The sequence below is a fragment of the Microcaecilia unicolor genome, chromosome 3 (genome assembly GCF_901765095.1).
Source record: "Microcaecilia unicolor chromosome 3, aMicUni1.1, whole genome shotgun sequence".
NCBI classification, from domain to species: Eukaryota; Metazoa; Chordata; class Amphibia; order Gymnophiona; family Siphonopidae; genus Microcaecilia; species Microcaecilia unicolor.
Genome location: NC_044033.1, coordinates 412188849 through 412207862, shown reverse-complemented (window position 1 = coordinate 412207862; position 19014 = coordinate 412188849).

Genomic DNA, 19014 nt, shown 5'->3' with positions numbered 1-19014 from the left:
CAAACATTATTACATACACACACCAGAACAGTCATCCATACACATGTTTTCAAAAGTAAACAACTTTTAGAGCGTACATCCAAAACTTAATTTTTATTTTCTCATTTCCATCGTCCAAAATTCTAGACAGCAGATGTACAGATCAGTAGGACCCAAAGCAGTCCAAAACAAATAAAGTCAGAACAACATAGTTTATACCTAATTGTTCAACCACCCTTAGGATTCGTCTTTTGGTTTAAAAAGCAATGTAAGATCTGGATAAACGAATTAAAAGAATCAAAAGTTTAACGCAAACGCCCATAATATGTAATACTTGGCAGAAATAATAAAACAGAGATGGAATATTCACGTAGCAAGTAGCCTGAGTCAACAGATTTATTTTCCACTGAACATAATTAACTTTGTATGAACTTAATTTTTGGTCCTTTATTCTGAAATTAGTGAGGATTTGTCTGTGTTGTGTGAGTGACTGAAGTAAGATATTTAAAAATGTTTGTTTCCAAAGTTTCCATAAGTGTGAATGTGGTTTGTGTTGATGCAGAGCAGACTGTTTACTTAGAAATCCATCATAAAGTTCATATTAAGGCATTATTTAGGAGTATACTAAGCAATATTCACACCTATATGCCTAGTGCCCCCCCCCCCCAAATGTCAAGTCTGGCTATTCCCCTGCTCCATCATCTGTCAGTGTAATGGGCTCATTTTCAAAACAGAAAAATGTCTAAGAAATGGCATAAAGCAGCATTTGGATGTTTTTCTCACAAAAATGTCCAAATCAGTATTTTTGAAGCCTATTTTTAGACCTTTTTCTTTGAAGTCTGTCAAAAGTGCATCCAAATTGCAAGGGGGCATATTAGGGGCATGTTCAGGGCAGGACTTGGGTGTTCCTGAGACTTAGATGTTTTTCAGGCATAATGGAAGAAAACAAAACCGTCCAGGACTAAAACTAAGATGTTTTGAGCTAGACCAGTTTTTATAACAAGGCACAAAAAGGTGCCCTAAATAGCCAGATGACCACTGGAGAGAATCAGCAATGACCTCCCCTTATTCCCCCAGTGGTCACTAACTTCCTCCCACCACCCAAACATGTGATGAAAAACATTACTTGCCAGCTCTGTGCCAGTCTTAGATGTTATACTCAGGTTCATTAGAACAGCATGCAGGTCCCTAGAGCAGTCTAGTGGTGAATGTAGTGCACTGCAGACAGGTGGACCCAGGTTTTTACCTCCTTCTACCTGTTACTCTTGTGGAGGAAACTGTGAGCCCTCCAAAACTCACCAGAAACCCACTGTACCCACATATAGGTGCCCCCTTCACCCGTAAGGGCTATGGTATTGGTGTACAGTTGGGGGTAGTGGGTTTTGGATGGGTTTTGGGGGGGCTCAGCAGACAAGGTAAGGGAGCAATAGTGAGATGTGTAACTGGGAGCATTTTATGAAGTCCATTGTAGTGCCCCCTAGAGTGACCAGTCTGCTAAAAATGCTGGCGCTTCCTATATCCCAAAGGCTTGATTTTGTACGCTTTGCACTTGAACGTTTTGGGGGCTTTTTTCTGAAAATGGACCAAAAAATACAATGTCCAAATCACAAAACCTATTCGTTGCCAGAGAATGTGGTAATGGCGGTTAGCTTAGCGGAGTTTAAAAAAAGGTTTGGACGGCTTCCTAAAGGAAAAGTCCATAGACCGTTATTAAATCGACTTGGGGAAAATCCACTATTTCTGGGATAAGCAGTATAAAATGTTTTGTACATTTTTGAGATCTTGCTGGGTATTTGTTTTTTTTCTAATTTACTTTATTGAGCTGTTTAACAAACATAAATTTACAATTATGAGTGATAATACACAAATTGGAAATTATACATAAAAAGGCAATAATTCTTAAATTCAAATTTCAAACGTAATTATCGACCACAAGTTAAAGAAATAATCTAAGATGTAAGATTATGTAATAATCTAAAAGGAAACATTTAGGTAATACAAAATATAGACGATGCACCCGTCCTGGGTGTTTCATCCTAGCCTGATAAATGCAGTGGGACTATACCACTGCATTTACTTCTTCCCTACTTACTAAAAATTCCTCCAATTGTTTGGGGTCAAAGAATTGAAACTGCTTAGACTGAAATACAATTCTACAAACACAAGGAAATTTCAACAGGAAGTTGGCTCCTATTGCCAAAGTTCTTGTGCGCAAAGCCAAGAAGGCTTTACGCCTCTTTTGAGTCTCTCTCAATAGGTCAGGATAAATTCTTATTTTAGACCCCCAAAAATTTGAATCCAGATGTCTTAATGAAAGTCTCAATACTGCATCCCTATCCATTTCCAAAGCAAATGAGACCAATGAAGTTGCCCTCTTTGTTACAACCTCTAAAGACGATTCCAAAAAGGCAGTCAGATTCATCTCTCTACCATCTTGGTTCAGGGTTCCCATACCTTGTCCTAGGCTTCACAGGGTAAATATACAGTCACTTCTTAACTTAGGCTCTAGGCTCTTGTAGTCTCTCTTATATACTCCACGGGTTAGTTAACATTCACTCTCTTAGCACTGAGGTTCAAGGAAACTTCTACCTCACCGAAGCTTGACCTGTTAGCAATTGCAAGATTTTGGGAGTCCTCTGCACTCAGGTTTTCTCTCTCTCTCTCTCTCTCTCTCTCACTGACTCAGGGCATTTAAAGTCCTCCTGGCCTGAGCCCCACCCCTCTGACAGCCGCAGTCTCAGCAGATTAGCACTACCTGCTAAAAGGTGGCTGAACTGTTACCTCAGTGAAGGAGTGGTTCTAGGGATAACTGCTACTATGTCACGCACTCCTTCACAGCACCTTAGTCTGACTCAGCATGGCTCTTCTTTTGTTCTTATTGCGTGGCTTCAAAAACAAACTTATTTGTCACACTAGGCATAGCTGCCCTTTGCTTTCCTTACCACTGATGCTATTTGTGGTTCTAGAGGTTTGCTCAGGGACAGCCCAAGGGTATGGGACACCTTAGGTGAACCTTCAGCTACATGTCCCCATTTCCCTGGGACAGTTCAACATCCTACCAATGCCCTCTGTAGGCCAGTATCCTCCCTTCCCTTTCCTAAGTCCCGCAGGTTGCCAGCATGACCCATTCCTCTCTGTACCTCCTAACGTTGCCAGCATGTCTTCTTCCCCTCTAACACCCCCCACCCCCACTTGGCAGCATTTCATCTCTCTTTCCCTACCCCACCCCATATCCAGCATTTCCCTCCCACCCCCCCCTTTCTGGGCTGCTGCCAATGCCCTCTACTTCCTCCCACTCCTGCCACCAGCTTGACAAATTTAGAGCACTGCATAGATCCTATAAATACAGGCCTGGGCTGAAGCACTGCAGTGTCACTCCCCCCCCCCCCCCCCCCCCACCGATTGAAAATCTGTCTCAATGGGGGTGGGACAAGTTAGTGCTTGAGCATAGGAGTGGACTTACAGGACCTAAGAAGTGCCCTATCTTTTCTGGGCTGGTGCAGGAGAAGGTAGGGGGCAGTAGTGGCAAGCACGGCAGGGGAAAGGCTATCATGCACACTATAACCACCCCACTGCCCCCACCACCTCTTCTCCCCAAATTCTGCTGCCATAAGTGGATGCCTAGTTTGCTTAGTGGCAGGGCCAGCCCTGGATTTGATAACTCTTCATTAGATAAGAAAAAAGGAGGGAAATAAAGAGGAAAACAAAGCTGAGAACAAAACAGTTGTACTAGGGGTCACTCCCATTTTCTATACTTTGTGCATGTGGCAAAAATACTGAAGAAAAACAACTGAGGAAAAGTGAAAGCAGCCAGTTTAAAGAAGCATTTCAAGCTATTTTAATAAGACTGACATTCTCTGTCCATAAGTGGAAGATGCGTTTTTAATTTAAATAATACTGTTTATTTCAAGCTCTCCTCAGGGTCCTGTTCACCTGCTCTCTTCCTGAATCCCTGCCTGACACATCAGGAAGCAGCTGTCAGAGAGCACAGTTCCTTAGTAGAGATGGAAACTCCACCTGAAGGGTGTACCAAACTCCAGGAAAAGCAATGTGTGTATATCAATTTTATTGTACTGTAAAATACCAAGGGGTTTAAGTTGGCTAAATTGATTGAAAACACCTACAGCAGTATTTCTTGGCAATGTTAATGCACAAAGTAGAATAACAGCTGAATCATCCTGTCATTGACTATGGCAACTATTTTCCAGTGCAATTTTCTGTTTTTCAAACTTGGTGCCAAATATCTCCAAATGTGAACTTGGCTAATGCTTTATAATAATGCAATTATATGCTACACCTACATGCCTTTTGTTTCTCAAGCCTACTGCCAAAAGGATGGGTAAGATTTTACACAACTAAAGGTATACAGCACATTTAAAAAATATGTAATAGAGTATCTCGTTTCTCTTGTTCAATAAATATCTTCGTAAGCATGTAATCTTTTTCGACAGATAACTAGAAATGTTAAGAAGTAGTAATAGTATAACTAAAATTATATATCTAACATGAAGAGAACAACGCCAATGATACATTTTGCTCAGGTTCACATTCCCATGCAGGTGGCACTAACCCCTACATACACAGAGGCTCAATGATAGTGTAGTTTTGTTTTCATCTCTTGTAAAAGCTTGTCTGTTCAAATGTAGAATGTTAGAAATAACCATTCTATATCCAACCCATATATACAAGGCAGTTTGAGTAATTTTTGCCACCCTGTGCAAATCATTGTGGCACCCAGAAACAATTCCAGAATACATACTCAATTTTTGATACATCTTGTCCCTCTGGGCATGACACAAAATGTTTTTCAATATACTTCTCAGTATTTTCAGCAAATTTCGGGGGTCACAATGAGTGCCCTTGGTGGCCAACCTTTTTGATGCTTCTTATGAGCAGCATGCAATTATATATTTTATATTTTATTCTTCTATAACTCTTTGGGTGAGATTTATAGATGATATTTTCTTTCTCTGGAATGGCTCTGAACAAGAATTACTGCATTTCCACTCATGTCTTAATCAGATCCATCCTAATTTAAAATTTACCTTAAATTACCATCACAGTGAGATTTCTTTTTTGGATGTCATAGAAAAGTATCTGATAGTTTCTTTAACGACGGTGTGTCGAAAGGCCACAGAAAGAAATATTGTTGAATTATGATAGTTGTCGTCATAAATCTTTAAAGGACAGCCTTCCATTTTCTCAATTTTTACAGTACTGCTGACTTTGCACTACCGTGAATACTAAAAGCAGGCTCGTTAGTTGAAACATCATTTATTGAATAGAGCAGTGGTTCCTAAACCTGGTCCTGGAGGCACCCTAGCCAGTCAGGATTTTAGGATATCCACAATGAATATTCATGAAAGAGATTTGTATGCAGAGGAGGCAGTACATGCAAATCTCTCTCATGAATATTCATTGTGGATATCCTGGAAACCTGACTGGCTGGGATGCCTCCAGGACCAGGTTTGGGAACCACTGGAATAGGGGTTATGCTTAACCTGTTGTTGCCAAAGCCTATAGGTTGCAACAATAAATCAATCTTGATTTATTGTTGCAACCTTTAAACAGACAACAGAGTTCAGAGGACATGATGACATGTATTCTTAAGTACTCTGTGGCGGCGGCAAATTTCATATCCAAAAGTATTAAATGATACTGGAGATTAATGTCAGCAATTCCAAGTTTGGTGAATAGTGGAATCTGGAATAATGGAGTCTGGATAGCATACAGTAGAGGGCAGAATTTTAAAGAAGTTGTCCCTCTGATTTCTCTGTTAAAGATCGATCAGAATCCGACATGGAAATGACATAAGCCAGCCACCGCATATGTGGGAGTTGTCTAGCCTGTGAAGTCACCATTGACATTACCGAATTTAAAGAAATGTAGGATGGAAAAACATATTTTAAAGCCTTTCATCTTGTGTGCGTCAGAATTTGTTGTGTATTGCATTATGTGTTCTTGCAATAAACTATATGTGGGACAATCTTCAAGGAAATGTTGAGTAAGATTGCTGGAACATACGAGCAATATTGTTACATGGAACCTGAACTTTCCTTTGGCGCAATATTGTATATCAAACAGGCTACATTTTTTGAGTTGAAGTGTTGTATTAGATCCTGTGTCTTTGATGTGACGTGGAGGGGATCGTCAGCAAAGTCTTCTCCAAATTGAACAGTGGTGGATCTTCCATTTGAATGCAATAGAACCTCAAGGTCTTAATGGGAAGATAGAATGGGTCCACTTTTTTGATTTTGAGATACATATATACAGAGAATCTATTTGAAAAGTTACTTTTTCAAAAAGATATTTTTGAGAGACATTTTTTGGAAATTGTTCTGTCTGTTGGATTGGCTGCTTTTTAATTGAGTGCTTTGATTGACAATTGAAAACAAAAGCTGGTTTGATTTGCTCTGATTTTGTGGCATTTTTTAAATATATAGCCAGGTAAAAGAGAGGGTACATAAGCACACCAACCAAACAAAAATGAAAAAAGCACAAATGGGCCTACAAGCCGGGGGTAATCAAGAGTCCTTTATTGACTCAGAAATAGGAAGAAAAGAGGAAGACAGGCAAAAATACGTGGAAAAGCTGAGAAGCTAGGAAAGCTGTCAGGAAAGCAAAGAGGCAAATGGAAGAAATATAGCTGATACAGTAAAATTGGGGGACAAGACATTTTTCAGATATATAAGTAACAGGAGAAAGTGCCAAAATAGCATTGTGAGGCTCAAAGCTGAGGGGGGGAGGAATATGTAGAAGCTGATAAGGATAAAGCTGAACTGCATAACAGTTATTTCTGTTCTGTGTTCACAGATAAAAGGCTAGGTGTGGGACCGCAGAAAACAAATGCTAATGGGGGTAGATGTAGGGAAGACCAGAACTGATTCTCAGAAGACTGTGTTCATGAGAAGCTAGCTAAACTAAAAGTAGACAAAGCGATAGGGTCCGATGGCGGAACTCAGAGAGGTTCTGGTGGCTCCACTGTCTGAGCTCTTCAATGCTTTCTTAGAGTCTGGGGTGATCCCAGAGGACTGGAAAAGGGCACACGTGGTCCCTCTGCACAAGTGCGGAAGTGAGGAGGAGGTTGGGAATTACGGACCTGTCAGTTTGACCTCAATGTTGAGTAAACTAATGGAAATACTTCTAAAGTGGAGGATTGTGAGGTTTCTCAAACTGAATGGTCTGCAGAACCCAAGGCAGCCTGTCAGACAAATCTGATTGACTTCTTTGACTGGGTGACCAAACGGTTGGATGAGGGAGGGGTGCTAGATGTGGTATGCTTGGATTTTAGCAAAGCCTTTAACACGGTTCCACACAGGCAACTGATAAATAAACTGAGTGCCCTAGGTATGGAACCTAAAGTGACTGGTTTAAAAAGTGGTTAAATGGAAGGAGACAGAAGGTAGTGGTAAATGGAACTTGCTCTGAGGAAAAGGATGTTACTGGGATTGGTCCTTGGGAAGGCTCTTTTTTTTTTCATTTCTAAATATCTTTTATTGGATTTCAATATAATACAATAGAAGCAAGAGCTCACCACAGTTCAACAAGCAACATTTACAAATCATGGCAAAACTGGAGCTTACATTTAAGAAACAACTATTCACAACTAGAATCACATTAAGAAAAAGGGGAAGAAAGAGGAGGTGGAGAAGTTAAAAAAAAAAAAAAAGAGGGGGGGAGGGCTGGAGTATACAAATCCAGACATGGAGCATGCATAGGCCACAACATACATCAACCTCATTGCTTATTTCTGTACCGAAGCAAAATAGGATACCAGTGGCAGCCGTTTTTCCCTATAGGAAGCGAAGCAAGAAGATTTCTTCACCAGATGTAATTCGAATTTGTACATTTGGAGCAATGAGTTCCACCATTCCTGATAAGTGGCCTGATGTAAGGACTTCCAATGGGAGAAGATCACCTTCAATGCCAAAGAGACCATGGCACTAACAAGAGCCCCCTCACTAGGAGTTAACTGACCCCCAAAGAACTGTTCCTGAAGAATCACAATTTGATAAGAGATGGAGCCAGGGAGGGGAAAAATGGCTACCAGCTGGGACCAGACTTCTGACCAGTACTTGCGAAGGCACACACATTCAAATATAAGATGCCTGAGCGTACCCGTTTGGGAGTGGCAAGACCAACAGACATCTGGACTAGAGGGATTGATAACATGCAACTTATACGGCGTCCAAAGGGATCTATGCATAAAGAAATACATAGACTGCGTAGTGGTAGAAGAATTAGAGCACCTGAAAAGGGACTGCCAAAGCAATTCCCACAGCTTGCCAGAAATAGGTTGCTGCAAGTCTTCCTCCCAGCACCTTCACAAACCAGTACATTTAGTGCTGGATTTATGAAGGAGATATTTGTAAATGTGGGAAGCCGCATGACCAGTGCGCTGAAGCTTCAGACCAAAATCCAGAAGCCCTGGGGTTTGGGAGAGGAACTGGGCTTGAAACCCACCCTTGTACTGCTTTTTTACCATGGAGCCAAGCTGAAGCCACTGGTAGAATTGGGCGTCAGAAAGGCCAAAGTCCAGTTTCATTTCTGCAAAGGTTTTCCAAGACTGCCTATTTGCATGTATCAAATCCTCTAAAGTCCAAATGCTCTTTTTAACACCTTTGCGAGTGATATTGTGGAATGACTGTCTGGTAAGGTTTGTCTCTTTGTGGATGATACCAAACTCTGTAATAGGGTGGATACCCCAGAGGGTGTGGATGGCATGAGGAAGGATCTAGCAAAGCTTGAAGAATGGTCCAATAATTGGCAACTAAGATTTAATGCTAAGAAAAGCAGGATCATGAACTTGGGTTATAAAAATCCATAGGGATGAAGTGCTTCTGTGTATGAAAGAAGAGCGGGACTTGAGTGTGATTGCGTCTGATGATCTTAAAGTGGCCAAACAGGCAGAAAAGATAACGGTCAAAGCCAGAATGATGCTCTGGTGCATAAGGAGAGGGATGACCACAGAGTTGATAGTGCCCTTGTATAAGTCTCTGGTGAGGCCCCATTTAGAATACTGTGTGAAATTCTGGAGACTGCACCCACAGAAAGAAATAAACAAGATGGAGTCAGTCCAGAGGTTGGCTGCAAAATTGGTAAGTGGTCTCTGTCATAAAACATAAGGACAGGCTTATGAACTTCAACATGTACACACTGAAAGAGAGGCAGGAGAGAGGGGATATGATAGACATGTTTAAATACCTCAGTGGTATTAATGTACAGGAGGTGAGCCTTTTTCAAATGAAGGAAAACTCTGGAATGAGAGGGCATAGGATGAAGTTAAGAGGAAATAGGCTTAGGAGGAATCTAAGAAAATACTCATTCACAGAAAGAGAGGTGGATGCATGGAATGGCCTCCCGGTGGACTGTGCCAGAATTTAAGAATGCTTGGGACAGGAATGTGGGATCTCTTAGGAAAAGGAGGGGCAGACTGGATGTTTCAATGTTTGTAAAGAGACCCGAATCTCATGCTGCAGTCATTGGGACCCTTCAAAACATATCCCAAACACTCTTCAATTTCATATATTTATAGATCATATCTGTCACAGCGATCTTTAACTTTACTAATAATTGCACATTTTCCTTAAACGGGGATCATCAGATTGTTTCACCAACAGAGGTTTGGTCTGGGAGAAACATCGCTGCTGCAAGTTATCTAAAAAGCTAAGTAACAATATTGGTTGTATACAAGTTATGGGAAGAAGTTGGATTACTGCTTTAAGAAGAATAATATTATGACTTGAATTGCATTATTTAAAGAAAACAAAAAGAAAACGAAAAAAGAGAGAAAAATTTAAAAAAAACAGGTTGATCAATGAAGAAGTGGGTGTCACCACTATAAGATTGGGGTTTTCCCCAGATGGTGGAGTTGGTGAAACAATCTGTTGATCCCCGTTTAAGGAAAATGTGCAATTATTAGTAAAGTTAAAGATCGCTGTGACGGATATGATCTATAAATATATGAATTTGAAAAGTGTTTGGGATATGTTTTGAACTGTTGATTAAGTTAATCCCCATACTATAAGAAAAGGGTCTTTTGAAATTGATTGGTTATTGGGACGCTGGCACTCAACGGTCCTGGGATGTCTGCTGCACAAATCAGCTCAGAAAATGGAGCTCCATTGAATGAAGAACACCCAGGAGCTGGAGGAGTGAGCCCACCATCTGTGTGGCCAACGAAGCACCTCTGGACCGAGGATCAAGCACTCAATGGCCCTGGGAGTGAGCATGCATCAGGATCCCAGTACAAAAACATGCCACAGCAGTGAATGGTCCTGGGAGGTCCGCCGCTCAAACCAACCAGGTAAATGGAGCCCCATTGAATGGAGAACACCCATAAGGTAGAGGAGCGAGCCCCCCCCCCCCGCACAGCCAATAAGGCACCTTCAGATCACGGACCAAGTGCCAGGAGGCCTGATTCATGAAGCAGCCTGATAGAAAAAAGGGCCCTGCTAAACTGAAAACAGCCAGGAGCAGGAGGAGTGAGACCACTCCCTGTGAGGCCAACGAGGCGACCCTGAGCTGAGGATTGAGCCAGCCAGAGGGACAGGCTGAGGTGATGGAACACTCACACGACCAAGGAACAACATCACTTCTGGCAACAGACCTGGTGAAGCACACTCACTCACAGCACGACCAGTGAGACGCCTACTGCTTGGACACCCACCGGGGAGTACTGGTGCTGGCAGCAGCAGAAAAGCCGCTCACTCCTAGAAGTGACAAAACACCACTGCAGGCAGCAGTAGAAGAGGAGCGGTGCTGATCTGGATGAGCAGGTGGTGGAGAACAATGGCTGGGGGACAGCACCAAACTCGAGACCAGAGAGGAGAGACCAGAAGAGGCACGTGGACATCTTGGCTTCCAGAGGGCCAACGCAAGGGTGGGAAAAGACGGGTGATTCAGTACAGCCCTGAAGGACCTGAACCCTAGCCCCCACCAGCATGACTGAGGTAGAAAGTCAGGGAAAGGATATGGAACACTGCAGTGACACCATCCAACAGCACACGTAGGCTGTTGCAAAAAACCAACATAAGGAGCAACCCCACAGCGGGAACCAGCAACCAGGTAGATAAATACAAACTGCCTTGCCCCATACACACACAAAACAAGAACACCCAGACCCCAATACACTCAAACACATGCATATACACACACATATGTCTGGGGAAAAAAAAATCAGACCCAAATGGGAACACATTGACCTGAGACTAACTACAAGGCGAATCCTTCAGTACACCTAAACACCCCCAAAATGGCCAACCTAAGGATATGGGTACTGTATTATACAATGATATGGATAACTGGCATACCAGCTGCAGCACCCAATGAATGGAACAAAATCCCCATACGTATCACTGCCAAACAACACTCCCATCATCAAATGGAAGAGCTCAAATACAACCCTCACAACAAAACAGAGATCAAACCAACAACCAATAACAAAAAAATAAGAATAACAATCAACAAGTCCACAATCTCAAAAGAGCCAGACAGCACAGACAATTACAAAATGTTAAACACATCAATATCAACTACAATAAATAGGTCCCGATATCCACAGGATATAAAAATGCGAGATTGGCAGTAAATAAGTCAGCATTACTTAGAGACTGGATAGAAACGGAACAACTAGGACTACTGCTCATAACAGAAACATGGCTACACCTCGAAGATGACCCAGCACTGCTGGACTTATGCCCACCAGGATACAAAATAATACACATTAACAGAACCAAAAAGAAGGGAGAAGGAGTTATAATAATATTCAGAACCTCCTTCAAAGTTGAGCCTATCGCTAAACACATATCCTCACAAACTAAAATCCTGGCATGCAAAATCACTGACACAACATTAGCTGGGCAACTATGCACCATACTGTTTTACCGACCCCCAGGAAGCTGGTCAAAAGCTCAAGATGATTTCTTGGATTTCATATCAAATACCTGCACAAACCAGCAAAATGTCCTACTACTAGGTGATACTAATCTGCACCTAGAAAAACAGCATGACACCAATACCAAAACCATAACAAACTTCCAAAACCAATGGAACGTCACAATGGCACAAGGCACATCATCTCACACAAAAGGACACCTATTAAACATACTAGCTCGCAGGTTCATAGCAAACAACAATCACATAATAGAAAACAACAAATGGGAAGTGGTATTATGGTCAGACCACAGCAAGCTTACTTTCACACTACAGTGGAAAGAGAATGATAAGAGCAAAGAACCAAGACAACCGCATACTATCACAACCAGAAGAAAGGTGGAAAACCACAACTTCTGGACAACAACGTGGAATGAACAGAGCAAATTATCTCCCAATGACATCTAATTCATGAGAAATTGGGATGAAGCAAGCGAAAAAAAAAACACTGAATAAAATAGTGCCACTCAAAATGAAAGAAATAAAAGACAATCACAGCCCTGGTTCAGTGGTGAGCTACAACACATGAAAAAACTATGCAGAAAACTAGAAAGAACCTTGGCCAAAAACAAAACAGATTCAAACAAAGGCATACAGAGAAAAGCCATAAGAACGTACAAACACAATATAAAGAAAGCCCAAGCAGAATATTACAGCAAATATGCAAACCCAGAACAGACCAACATGAAAAAATTACTCGAACTCATGAATAACCTACTGAAAACCCAAGAAGTACTGGCATCCAACAGCAGACAAGCTCGCACAATATTTTGAACAAAAAAAATAGCAAATACAAGCTTAAACCTTGTGACACCACAAACATCCATCATAGAATTCTTACAAAAATGTGAAATCAACGAAAACTATACTGCGGCAGATAGAATTTGGTCCTTCAAAACACCCAAAACAAGCACAGTAAAGACACTACTGATAAAATATGCACACGCAAATTGTCTACTAGATACATGTCCCAACTATATGATGAAAAACCCACCAGAATGGTTCATCAAATGCCTTACCAAACACATCACATATATGTTCTCAAAAGGACAATTCCCAACAGAAAAAGGCGACATCATACTTACCCCAATCCCAAAGAACACAACTAGTAAGATCAGTGATCTCACAAACTACAGACCAGTGGCATCAATAGCACTATTGACCAAAACGATGGAGGGTCTGGTAGCACAACAACTAATGGTCGATCGGGGTTCAGACCACAACACAGTACTGAGACGGTCTTAACCACTCTGATAACGAAGTTCAGAAACTTAATATGCCAAGGTCAGAACATACTATTACAACAATTTGATATGTCAAGTGCGTTCAACCTAGTAGACCACACAACACTAATGGCCATGCTAGATCACATGGGAATCAGTGGTGCAGTAGCTGCATGGTTCAATGACTTCCTAAAGAGCAAATACTATATTGTAAAGATGTCTAACCAACTATCAGCATCCTGGATCTCTGAGTGTGGTGTACCACAGGGTTTCCCAATATCTGTTCAATGTAATGATGGCTCCACTTGGCAAAAAACTGGAACTAATGGGCTTCAACCCATTCATATATGCAGATGATGTCACCATCTACATACCTTTTCACAACAGTATCACAGAAATACTGGACAAAATCAAAACAGGTCTGGACCTTATAGAACACTAGGCAACAACCTTCAAACTCAAACTAAAAAGACAAAACCAAATTCCTAATTCTATCAAGCCCATACAACCCCACATCATACCAAAATTTCACATTCTACCATCAAACATACCAAATTGAAACACAACTAAAAATACTGGGAATAATTCTTGATAAACATCTATCACTGGACAGTCAAAGTATCAGCAATAACATCAAAATGCTTCAAAACACTATGGAAAGTGAGAAGGATCAGAGACTACAATCATTCCGGACAATGGTACAATTACTAATACTATCACAACTAGACTTTTGCAATGTAGTATAAGTAGGGTGCAAGGAAAACACACTAAAATCATTTCAAACCTTAAAAAATACAGCAGCTAGACTGATATTCAAGAAGTCAAAATATGAAAGAGCAAATCCAATGCTCAAAATACTACACTGGCATCCAAATGGCTGATGAAATTTAATGTGGACAAATGCAAGGTGATGCACATTGGAAAGAATAACATGAAATAGTTACCTAATGCTAGGGCCCACCTTGGGGATCAGCATTTGAGAAAAAGATCTAGGTGTTGTTGTAGATAATACGCTGAAATCTTCTACTCAATGTGCGGCGGTGGCCAAAAAAGCAAACAAGATGCTAGGAATTAATAGGAAAGGGATGGTGAAAAAGACCGAAAATACTATAATGCCTTTGTATTGTTCCATAGTGCGACAGCACCATGAGTATTGCGCTCATTTCTGGTTGCTGTATCTCAAAGAAGATATAGTGGAATTACAAAAGGTTCAAAGAAGAGCAGCCAAAATGATAAAGGGGATGGAACTCCTCTCGTAAGAGGAAGGGCTAAAGATGTTAGAGTTCTTCAGCTTTGAAAAGAGATGGATGAGGGGAGGTATGATTGAGGTCTACAAAATTCGAGTGGTGTAGAACAAGTAGAAGTAAATCAATCTTTTACTCGTTTCAAAAGTACAAAGGCTAGGGCACTCGAGGAAGTTACATGGAAATACTTTTAAAACAAATAGGAGGAAATATTTTTTCACTCAGCGAATAGTTAAGCTCTGGAACTCTTTGCCGGAGGATGTGGTAACAGCAGTTAACATATCTGAATTTAAAAAAGGTTTGGACAAATTCCTGGAGGAAAAGTCCATAGTCTGCTAGTCAGACAGACATGGGGAAGCAACTGCTTGCTCCGGGATTGGTAGCATGGTGTTGCTGCTAATTGGTTTTCTGCCAGATACTTGTGAACTGGCTTGGCCACTGTTTGGAAAGCAGGATACTGGGCTAGATGGACCATTGGTCTGACCCAGTATGGCTACTCTTATGTACTTTTCAAAACTAGCACCCTCTGTTACAAGATACTATTTGGCATGTCCCCTGAATACATGTTAGATATGATTGAACTATCCCCAAGGAATGCAAGCCCACAAACCAGAGGTTATGTACTCCTCCACCTACCCAACTGCAGAAACATAACCTACAAAACCATATACACAGCAGGATTTAGTTATCTGGGGTGGTGGAACTCAATACCAAAGGCCACAAGAGGCATCACCAATTATCTTCAATTCAGAAAAGAACTGAAAACGTACCTCTTCAAAAAATTCTACAGCTATCTACATCCCAGAAAAGACATAAATACCTAGCTTAAAAATTCCAAATCTAATTAAACTATTGATGTCCTTTCCATAAGCTATCAATGCCCTTTCTATCTCCTAACTATGAACCATAATTGTAATTTCACCTAACTGTAAATTGTAAACTACTTTGAACCCAAACCTGTTTTTGGATAACAGTGGGATACAAGAACAAATGAAAGAGAATTTTTGTGAATACACATGCATAGTTATTTTTTCTCTCCTAAAAATGTAGTTCTATTGGAATTCTAGATCAATTCATATCAGAGGCATAGCCAGACACCCAATTTTGAGTAGGCCTGGGCCCAAGATGGGTGGGCAGAACACCATCTTGTCCCACAAGTGATTTGGTCTGCCCCTTCTCGCCTGCATGCCATATGGTCTCACAAACATCCTCCCTCCCCCACATACCTTTTAAATAGCAGATTTTCACCAGCAGCAAGCAGTAACTAATACACACTGCTTATGTTAGCAGTACAGCCTTCCCTCTGATGCAATTTCCTGTTGCCGCATAGGCGGGAATACATCAGAGGGAAGGCTGTGGGGCCAGTGCGAACAGTATGTATCAGTCGCTGCTCACTGCAGGCGAAGATATGCTATTTACAAGGTATGCAGGAGGGAGAGTAGTTGGGAGTTTTCGACTGATGGGGCTTGGGGATCCCTGCCAGCCACATCATAGGTGTGCTGCTACTGGGTGGTCCTGAGCCCAAAGTGGGTGGGCCTGGGCCCACCTGGGCCCACCCTTGGCTATGCCACTGATTCATCTTATGTTTTGTATCGCTAAGATAATAGTTTTGTTTATTGTTTTATATTTTGATGTTTTCTTATCTAGCATTCACCACCGTGTTTCTTCAAAGAGTTCTGGCTTATGTTGGTAAGACAGACAGCGTTATTAATGAGATTAGCATTTTTATTTTATTATTATTAATGTAAATGCATAATTATTTTTTCTGTATAAACATTCTAGTCCTGCAGTTTTGTTCAATTTTGCCTATATATGTTTAGAGCTAACATTAATTTAAATCTAGTATGTATTTTTATGTATGTGTATTCGCAAAATTTGTCTGTTTTATGTTTATAACAGACAAGTATTGATAGTCAAGTGATTATGGTTATGTTTTCTTGGGGATTCACTGAGTATATCTTTACACTAATTGTGTGTTGTTTATGTTATTTCATTACAGACCCCTGAGGCAGGCGGATACTCATCGAAACACGGCCCGTGTCAGGTCTTTTTAATAAAGGACTCTGCCCCAGTCTTAAAGGCCCAATTATGCTTTTTTCATTTTTATATATAGCTGCCATGTTTTGTGTGCCACAGTTGGATAACACTAGTAAGAGTGGCTCCATTACAGTTTTTGAAGTAAAGCACTATTTGAATGTTTTGGCGTTTTGCTATGTAATATAAACTTGGATTAATTTTTATTTTTCTTTTAGTTGCAGAGGTCCATGTTTCCCTAAGGCAAACTGAAAACCAGCTATGTTGGGGGTGTTCCAAAATGGAGTTACTGCCCAACTACCGCGTGGCTCTTGTGGTAATTTCATTTTTGGCATGCGTCAGATACGCGCGCATGAAAAATATTTTTTATTTTCGGGCGCGTGTAACAGATGCGTGCCAAGTGGCATTTGGCGTGCATAGGTCATTACTGCCTGGTTACCATGTGAGTCTTTACCACTAGGTCAATGGCTGGCGGTAAGGTCTCAGACCCAAAATGGACGTGCGGCAATTTTCATTTTGCCGCACATCCTTTTTTGGCAAAAATAAAAAAGGGCCTTTTTTACAGGTGTGCTAAAAAATGGATCGGTGTGCGCCCAAAACCATGCCTACACTACCGCAAGCCTTTGTAAAAAGACCCCTAAGTTTTTTGTACCTGGGGCAATGGAGGGTTGGGTGACTTGCCCAAGGCCACAAGGAGCTGCAGTGGGAATTGAACCCAGGTTGCCAGGATCAAAGCGTGCTGCACTAACCATTAGGCCACTCCTCCCTCCCAGAGTTGGCACTTGGCTGGTTAAGTTCTGATATTCAGCACTTAATGGGCCAGGTTAATTGCATAAATAGGACTGCAGAAAAGTCAATCCTATCTTTATGTAGTAACCCACAGCTAGTTAAGTGCTGAATATTCTACTTAACCAGCTATGCGCTAGCTGGCTCCAGAAACCCAGAAATTCAGTGCCGGTGCCTAGATATAGCCTGGCACTGAATTACCAGGTTGAACACCACTGGCAGTCAGCAAAACGCTGATTGCCACTGGCTGAATATTGGGCACCTGGGTTTTAAGGAAATGCCTAGGCTACTGATACCTTAATACGTTGCTGGATAGAACACAATTGTTTGTAGTGCCTGAAGAGGGAGTGGCCCATGCAAGCCAACAGAGGTGATGGCAGAGGCTGAAACAAGGACTGAAACAGAGTTAGGAGTGACAGGATAAGGGCAGAGGTGGTTTTACACCATTGTTTGTGATGGGCCTTTCCACCTAGTAACACAATAAAATACACTTGCTTTGTTTCATAAATTTAGAGCCAATGGAAAGGTATTGGGCCCTAGGCAAACCTTCAGCTTTGCACCCCTTCAATTAATTTTCAGGCTCCTATTCCTACCAGTGGCATAGCTTTGGGGACCTGAGCCCCCCCCCCCCAACTTTAGGCTTAGACCCTCTGTAAAATTGCAGCACTGGACAAATGGTTGGCGGGGATGCCCAAGCTCTGCCAGCTAAAGGGAATCGCTGCCTGCTGCCAAGCCCTGTCAGTGCTGCTTCAGTAGTGAGGAAGCAAGTGGGATGCCAGCACTTCCACACATGCTCAGAACTGAGCATGCGCAGAAGTGCTGGCATCTGCTGCTGAAGCACCCTGCTGGCTTCCTCCCGGCTGAGGCAGCATGGGTGGGGGTTCGGCCAGCAAATCTCTTTGGCTGGCAGGGCTTTGGCATCCCTGCCAGCAAAGGTATGGGGATGGGGTGGGGAATAAAAAGCTGAGAGAAAATGCTTGACCACCCCCCTCCCCCAGTCCACTCCTGGGCTCCCCCCAAATTGGCTATGCCCCTGATTTCTACCCCTAAGAATTTGATAATTAAGCTGAACAATTATAATCACCTCAATACTACCCCTCCCAGTAGGAACTTGTAAAAATGAATAATTGGACATAAACTTTAAAAATATTAAATTGTGTTTCATACATATACCATATACGTAATGAGGACCTTTTCCAAAAGTCAGTTCTCTACGTAAATAGCTTTTTTGAAACTCGCCAACTGTCTCTGCAGATAAAAGTATGCCTGTTTTACTTTTACTACAGTTGCTCGCTGCTGCCCTCGGTGAACACCTAGGAGGGTCTTTTACTAAAGATTAGCTCGAGTTATCTGCAGCAGGGCCCATTTTATCCCTATGGGCCCCGCTGCAGATAACTCGAGCTAATCTTTAGTAAAAGACCCTCCTAGTCTGCCTAATGGTTAAAGGCAGCCCTGCATAAATACTTAGCCACAGTCCTTTCTGCCTAACAGTAGGATCTTGACATTTCTGGATTAGTTTTGGCACACACTAGTTCTACATCTCAAGTTTGTATACCACCCTGCTGTGCTCGCAAGAAGGGCAGTATATTAAAACTAATAAACCAAGAGTTCTTGAACACTCAATGGCCAAAATTCTATATATTGTGCCAATAAAATTTTGTGCTAAGCACTATTCTATAATCTGCACTCAGAGTTGGGTAACATTTATAGAATAGCATTTGGTGCTGGAATCTGCCCCAATTTTAGGTGCAAGGATTTACACCAAGTAAAACCTGGAGCAAATTCATGCACCTAAATTACACACGGATCGCCTT